The sequence below is a fragment of the Macaca fascicularis genome, chromosome 17 (assembly GCF_037993035.2).
Source record: "Macaca fascicularis isolate 582-1 chromosome 17, T2T-MFA8v1.1".
NCBI classification, from domain to species: Eukaryota; Metazoa; Chordata; class Mammalia; order Primates; family Cercopithecidae; genus Macaca; species Macaca fascicularis.
The window spans coordinates 17,023,963-17,032,955 of record NC_088391.1 but is presented as its reverse complement, the minus strand read 5'-3'; positions in this window follow the sequence as shown (position 1 = coordinate 17,032,955).

The window sequence follows — 8,993 nt, the reverse complement described above, 5'->3', positions numbered from 1 at the left end:
AGGAAAATTCTAAGTTGCTTAAAGTCATATCCAGTAAATAACAGAGCCAAAATTAAGAACCAGGTCTCCGATTTGCTGTTCTTAAGCAATCCACTTAAAGTGAAAATGGATTTAGTCCTTTCCATCCTTTTAAAAATTCTCATAGAATCAGTCAGCTATTTTGATTTATTTGTTAAGTATGAATTGCATTTATTTCCTTAGAGTAAGAAAAACAAATCATGAAATCATTGCAATACCAACATTTGGTAAGCCATTCTAGAATTTTTTTTTTAACTTTGAGTTCCAAGATACATGTGCAGAATGTACAGGTTTATTACACAGTTATACATGTGCCATGGTGGTTTGCCACACCTATCCACCTGTTGTCTAGGTTTTAAGCCCCACATGCATTAGGTATTTGTCCTAATGCTCTCCCTTCCCTTGCCCACCACCCCTGACAGGCCCCTGTGTGTGTTGTTCCCCTCCCTGTGTCCATGTGTTCTCATTTTTCAACTCCCACTTATGAGTGAGAACATGCAGTGTTTGGTTTTCTGTTCCTGTGTGAGTTTGCTGAGAATGATGGCTTCCAGCCTTATCCATGTCCCTGCAAAGGACATGATCTCACTCTTTTTATGGCTGATAGTATTCCACGGTGTATATGTGCCACGTTTTCTTTATCCACTCTATCATTCATGGACATTTGGGTTGATTCCAAGTCTTTGCTATTGTAAATAGTGCTGCAATAAACATACTTGTTCATGTGTTTTTATAGTAGGATGATTTCTAATCTTTTGGGTATATACCCAGTAATGGGATTGCTGGGTCAAACAGTATTTCTGGTTCTAGATCCTTGAGGAATCACCACATTATCTTCCACAATGGTTGAACTAATTTACACTCACACCAACAGTGTAAAGGCATTCCTATTTCTCTACAGCGTCTACTCTTTACTGACTTGTTAATAATCACCATTCTGAGTGGCTTGAGATGGTATCTCATTATGGTTTTGATTTGTATTTCTCTAATGACCAGTGATGAGCTGTTTTTCATGTTTGTTGGCCACATAAATGTCTTCTTTTGAGACGTGTTTGTTCATATCCTTTGCCCACTTTTTGATGGGGTTATTTTTTTCTTGTGAATTTAAGTTCCTTCTAGACTCTAGATATTAGCTCTTTGTCAGATGGACAGACTGCAAAAATTTTCTCCCATTCTGTAGGTTGCCTGAGCACTCTGATGCTAGTTTCTTTTGCTGTGCAAAAGCCCTTTAGTTTAATTAGATCCCATTTGTCGATTTTGGCTTTTGATGCAAATTTTTAATATCAGTCTGGCTAACATCATTGACAGCAATATCAAAGTTTTCAGGTTTTGATACATCAATCTTGCACTAAATAAAATATATTCTTAAAAAATTAATTGTGTATTGGGGTTTTGAAATTTTTGTTTTGTCAATTCTAATATAATTTTAGAGAATTTGGATTTAACTAATTTTAGAGAATCAGAGGAAATTTAAGAAATTATAAAAGAAAATTTTAACATGTCTACATCATTAGAAATATTTTTATTAAAAATGAGAATTAAAAACTTGACATTATCCCTTATCTATCCCTAAACATACTAAGATAAAAGCATAAGGTGTTAGTATATATAAATTATTATTATTATTTTAGCTAGAGCTCCAGTGATGGGAAGGACTGCTGATTTTTTTTATGATGTTTAATTACTCAAAAGTCAAGTGTTACTGAGAATTTTATCTGTATTAACATGTCTCCAACTTTAGGTAGAATATAATTTGGTCTTTGAGAGTGAAAACAAGATTCACAATGAATAGAACTTTTTCTGCATGTTCAATGTCTGACTATAACATGCCATAGGAATGACAGAAAAAAATGAATAACCATTAACAGCACACTTGCTTTTAAAAAATAAATAGTAAACTCCATGAAAAGAATTTCATCAGGACATTTGTTTTATGCAGTTTTTCATGTTCATTAGCTAACAAGTAAAAAATGCATAAAACTATAAACATTAAAATTTATCCTTTCATTCAACAGACAGACTCTAATCTAGATATGAAGATCTTTTGTTAGTCATTTCCCGCTCTCAAAGATGTGGATGATACTTGGAAACTTAGCTATCAAAATTTTCTGGAAAAATGTGTGATTCACAGAAGAGTTTTCGTAAATCATAATTTTCTTACGTACTTTAAAATGAAACAAACAGTCAGTTCAATAACCCTATTTTGTTTCAAGCTAAATCAAATTAATGGAAGAGATAGTAGAGAAAATCAACATTAAGTATGGCTTTTTTTCCTAAGTAATAGCAAGATAAAAGAGAATACTATGATAAATAATGTAACAAACGTATTCAAATACTTTTCAGATGCTTTGAAAATGTGTGCCAGATACTCCATTTAAAATATAGGGAAAATAAATACTTTGTCTCCTTGCTGTAATAGCTGTGTCTACATAGTAGAAAGTAGGGGTATGATTTGTTCTAACACTATAGAAATCCAAAAGATAATTCAGATACAAAATTAGATATGAAATAATTAAGCATAAATCTAACAAAATGTATATATAGGACTTGTATACTGAGAACTACAATACTGATGAAAGAAATTAAACAATACACAAATAAATCAAAAGACGTATCATGTTCATACAGTGAAAGACTCAACACAGTAAAGATGACAATTCTTCCTAAACTGATAAATAGTTTTAATGCAATTTTCAAACATTTTTTCAAAATTCTCACAAGATTTTTTATATACATATTACTGCTGTTCAAAAGTGATTAAATATATATATATATACACACACACACACACACACACACACACACGATTATTCTAAAATTTACATGGACATGCGTAGAAATGAGAATACCTACATAGATTTGACGAAAGGAAGAATTAAGGGAAGATATCAGTCTACCCAATTTGAATAGATATTACATAGCTATAGTAATCAAGAATGTGTGGTATTGGTGGGATAATTGACATATAGGTCAATTGAGTAAAATAGAGAACCTAGCAATGGATCCACAAAATATGCACATCAAAGACATTTTACTAATTGATCCCAGTGTACAAGAAATAACAGGAATCTTAGGTACTTTATTGAGTACAATGCATGCAGGCTAGAGAGGGAGATAAACTCTGTGAAAGTTCAAGGTCTGCTACATCTGAGGTTTCTGGGAGTCTAGCAGTCTGAAGGGAGGTTGGAATATCTACTCCAACATGAAAGATAAGTTGCCACACCTTGAGTCATGCATCCTGAAGAGAATGGTGCAATGCCTGGTAGACCTCTTATGATATGGGAGGCAAGACATTCATTTTAGAATGTGAGGTTCCAATCCGTTTTCCCAGTACCCCATGAGGCTTTAAGACTTCAGTGGGGTCTGTGTGGGTGGATAGGGATATATGAGTATCATAAGTATATGACATATATCAGGGAGAGTTACAATAAGAAGACCCAATGGTTTTGGAAGAGCCTATGATTGACAGACATGTTGTACAGAGCCTTTGGCAAACCTCACTAGGAAAATAGTGACACATGACTTGAAGTTTTGGAATAAAGTCATGCCTTTTTTTTGGCTAACAAGTATTCTCTAAACACCTGACTCTAGGACGTGCAACACAGACCGCCCATTCTGAATAAGATATAACATTTACCAAATTTCAAAACTGGACCTGCACAGTAGAATTCTCTTGTCAAACGGAAACAGTAGCCTGGGGGCTGTGCCTCACACCTGTAATCCCAGCACTTTGGGAGGCCGAGGCAGGCAGATCACCTGACACCATGAGTTTGAGACCAGCCTTGCCAACATGGCAAAACCCCATCTTTACTAAAAATACAAAAATTAGTTGAGTGTGGTGGCACACACCTGTAGTCCAGCTACTAGGGAGGCTGAGGCACAAGAATCACTTGAACTCAGGAGGCAGAGGTTGCAGTGAGCCAAGACCACACCACTGCACTCCAGCTTGGGTGACAGAGTGAGACCCTGTCTCAAAAACAAAACAAAAACAACAAAAAGGAAAGAGTATATATAAGACTAGGTTCAAGAAGATTCAGAAGTCACTAGTAAACTCACATTTCCATAATACCTATTCCTACCGCTTTTTCATCTCTTTCTCAAAATACCTCTGTGGCCTCCAAGAAAACTCCCCAAGACAAGTTTAAAAAGATAGAGTGCCTTGGTTTGCTATAGATTTGTATGCATGTTGAGGCCAAGCAAACGTGTATGGCCACCACATTACAGCCCACTATGGTGCCCCCAAAAGAAGTAATGAAGGGAAAGTTCCAGGGTCCAACATCTGATTGTCCACTTTGTGTGAAAGGAAAGATTGTCTTTCTTTTCACAAGACAATGAACCAATCCCGTTTCAGAGTCAAGGACTTGGAAAGAACCAGATTAAAATATTGGTGATAAGAGTTACATAGTGTACCTTTCCAATACATGCAGATAAAACATCCTTGTTCCATTGTAAAGGAGATTCTCCGTTACAATGAGATGACTCATATTACGAACCATGCTATGGAAGCTTCTTCTGCTCAATGAGCCTGTGTAAACAGGCTTTGGTAGCAGGAATTGAGTTATGCATTATCTCAGCAATGTGGACTTTATCTCGTCAAAGCTGATCTGGCTGCTACTACTGCTTTGTGCCCATTTGCCAAGGAACAGAGGCCAATGCTGAGTCACTATTCCCTCAGGGGGACAGCTGGTCACCTGGTGACAGTTTGATGTGGGTTCACGTCTATTATACCACAAACAGCAATTGTCCTCATAGAAACACATAAATGGTTTGGCAACAGATTTTCTCTTCTTTCCTGTCGTTTTCTGTCAGCTTGACCATCTGTGAACGTACCGAACGTCTTAGCTATTTTTCACCAAGTTATTCCATATGATGAGAATATTTGAGCAAAGGTTTAGAATAAAGGATAACAGACAATGGACTCAAGCTCATTGAATTTACTAGTCTTACCACCAGTTCCATCTCCCAGAAGATATCAGGATTATTGATCCTAACTGCACTTGAGAAATTCGGTTGGAAGGCAAAATAAAAGACTATATCAGAAACCCAGGGAATTTGCTTGGCACCCCTTAGTACTTCCTTCATCAATAGTCATAGTCAAAGAAAAACTGAGACAACACAAGGAAGAGAGGATCGGTAAGTACTGAAATCTGACACAAATGAAGTTTTGGGGCACAACGTTAGGTAAATAACTCTGAACAGCCAAGGTGCTGACAGATGTTAAGGGGAACGTGATGGAAGAAGGAAGTGTAAGCCTCAATTTAGATCTCACAAAGAACTACAGACGCAGGAATAGAACAACTCTGTGTTCTACCATTTAACCATCTGATTTTTTTTTTCTCTTCCTTTCTTCCCCTGCTAATCCATACGCTAAGCATCAGGGATGTGTAGCATTTCAAGTCTCAGGTTGGAGAGTATCGGAATATATCCACCCTGGCATCACCCAGTGAAGTTAGCATAACAGTTAAGACTGTGCCCCCTGTCTTCTACATAGCTCCTAGCAAGCACTCATTATACATTTACTCTCCAAGTTTAGGTAGATATCCCCACTCTCTTTATTTTCCTTTCAGGCCATAGCGTAGTAATGGCTTTTGCTCTTATAATTCCTGTAGTAATACCCTCACTTGTTGGTTTCTCTAACCTGTCCATATCTTTATAAATTATCCCCCTATGAAGCTGCCCTAAGAGATCTGATTTGAGTGGACATCTCTTTCCTGCCAGGACCCTAATTGGTAAAATGATAATAATAATAACAATAATAAAACAAACAAACAAACAAACAAACATGGTTTAGATCTGAAATCAAGTGAGTTCCTTTCTTTTTTTTTGAGACCGTGTCTCTCTCTGTCGCCCAGGCTGGAGTGCAGTGGCGTGATCTCAGCTCACTGCAAGCTCCGCCTCCCGGGTTTATGCCATTCTCCTGCCTCAGCCTCCCAAGTAGCTGGGACTACAGGCGCCCACCACCACGCCTGGCTAATTTTTTGTATTTTTAGTAAACACGGGATTTCACCATGTTAGCCAGGATGGTCTCGATCTCCTGACCTCGTGATCCACCCACCTCTGCCTCCCAAAATGCTGGGATTACAGGCGTGAGTCACCACGCTGGCCGTGAGTTTCTTAATACTTCATCTTTTATTAGAATTAGCCATGTGACACTGACACAGCTGGACAAATATGGGTCTCCCCTACAAGAGCAGGGTCCTTGCTCCATGGCACAGAGCAGACCCAGGCACTTGTCCTGTATTCTTCCTGTTTCCAAGAAAAGAGTAGCTCAAAAAGAGCTGGACAAGACATGCTCAGATACTCCTAATCTTACCAGTGAAATAATTCATTTGGAGGAAGGAATAGGAGGTGGGCAAGAGACCAAGAGCGTCAACTCTGGGGACAATTCACCGCATGGAAAAATGAAGCCAGAGAAGCAGAGACTTTCCCCTAATAAGCCGAGCACACAAGAAATCTTATAAACCAATGAGAAAAAGATAACTCGAAATGAAACTTCCCCAAGGATATGAGGATGCAGTTGACAGAAGAAGAAATTCAAATTATGAGTTATGTAATTCTTAGTTCAACATGCTCATCCACTATTCCATTTCTTTTTATGAGATCATATTATTAATGACAGTTAGTTATCTATTTGGTGTCATACTAATTCTTTTTTTTAATTGATCAATGCAATCACAAGTAACATACAAGTCTGTTCCAGACTTTAACCTATTCTGTCAAGGTTTAAACTTTTATCTTCTTAATTTAGCAATATCCTTCCCCTATCCCTGACTATAATCTTATCCCTAATAATGAAAGTAATATAGAGCTTGCTATATGCCAAGCAATGTTCTATGTGCTTCAAATGTAACAACTAATTTAACCATCACAGCAATTACGTGAAGCGGATGGTATTATTATTCTTATTGATAGAGGAGCAAATTGTGTGCCCAAGGTCAGCTGGGATTTAAACCAAGGCAGCACGGCCCCGAGCCATGATCTTAACTGTGATATCATATTGCCTCTAATTTACAACTCATTCTTGGCTTGAGCAGCATCCAACCTGTTTTAATAATTTTTTCCCCATGATTTGAGTAGCATAAACACTACAAGTACAAAGAAAAATACAAAGTCTCTGATGATAAATTTAAACTATGGTCTAATCCAATGTAAATACTATTAGGAAAAATGGTAAGCATTAGATATTTAATTGTAAGACAACAGATACTATCATTTGGAGCCAACATTTCCCTCTATCTTTGAGTTCTCCCAGTGTTTGGGAAAGATTTAGAAACACTTCATGGCTATGGGAAGGGGAATTCCAGACTGGAAATTGAGCTTGGACCCAGCAGCCTATTTAAGGAGGCAGAAGTTATGGCCTGTACAAGATTGCCCAGGGAGATAAGTCATGCAGACCAAAAAAGGAGCATTAGCTCTTAATGCTGGATGCCACCAAACCTGTGAAAGCATTTCAGCAGTCAACCAGGACCACAGGAATGTGGTGCTTCTTCCCTCGACAAAAGATGATTATGCCTCAAGCAGAAAAGTCAGAGGTCTTCAATATTGGTACTTAACTTAAAAATCACCTTTCTCTCTCTTAAATATATTTACAAATGGCATTAAAATTGGCGAGAGAGAGAGAAAAAATTGTTGAAAGAAGAAAAGAAATAAAAAATGTAGATTGCCACTACCTTTAAGAGATATTTCGGGGAATTTTTCAGCAAAGATGATAAAAATCCTCTTGTAAAATGTAAATTTTAATTTACATTTTTAATTTTACATTAATTTTCAAGGCAAATACGGTTCTTATTAGTCTTGTTCATTATTCTGTGTGTCCTCACTGCCTAGAAGAGTGCCCGGCATAGAGACACTCGATAAGATTTGCTGAATGAATGAATTAACAAATGAACCAGGTTTGGCAGACCAGGATCCACAAAGTTGTCCTATTTCTTTCTTAAACATAAACCTTACCCATTTTTGGCTAAAATTATTAGGATTTTGTTGGTGAAGATGGTATTTTGAAACTAACAGCCTGATCTCAGCTGATCAAAATGTTTTCATAGACGCGAGACTTCTGTTTTCTTGCCAAGAATTATTGTTTCTTTCTCTAAGTCCAGTGCACATACTTTCTTTTTGCATCAACACCCTTAGGCCTATTTTAGTTTGACAATGAGAGATTCACCATAGAACACACACACACACACACTCTCTCTCTCTCATTAGCTGCTAATTAAGTAGCCCTAGGCTCTTAGTCACTTGAGAGAAAAAATAATAATCAATCCATTTACAGATTCACAGATGCATGTGTTTATTTGTTGAAATGTCTGGTTCCTCCTGCCAGGGCAAAAATTCCACTTTACAAAATGCTTCTTTAATTTCACCCTTGTTCAGAGACAGAGAAACCCTTCAAGAGCCAATATACATCTAAGGAGCCATCCATCAGCCAAGTAAATGAGAAACTGAAAGCTTTTCAGGGCATTAATTGAAAACACCTTGGAATCAGCACAGAAATACATTTGAAACTGTCCTCTCTAAAACCTAAAGCCACTGACTACAAGCATATACTAATAAATCAAAGCCATATTCTACACCTTGTCTATAGTTTCGGAGTGAACAGTGTGTTGTGTCCTCACTATCTTCTCAGAGGCTTCCCAGGCCCCTGTCCATCATGTCCTGGCAAGGCAAAGGTAGGCACCAAGGGTTAGAACCCATTCATGTTGGTTAATGTTGCTTCTAAATGAGGTGTTAAGCTAGTTAGCATGGGCATGATGACTGGCATAGTGCCTGGGGCAGAGCAGTACTCTCTGTTTTTTTCACTCTTCCTACCCCCATTTAAATACAAGTCATTCTCTTTCCCAAAGCCTCCTGTTTGAATATTTTAAAGTAAGTATAAGATTGGAGTTAAAAGTCAATGTTTTGGTTTCTCTTGATTTTGTTTTCATCTTTTTGTGATAGTTTTATTAATATGACTAACCTAACATGAGCTGGTTAAATATTAC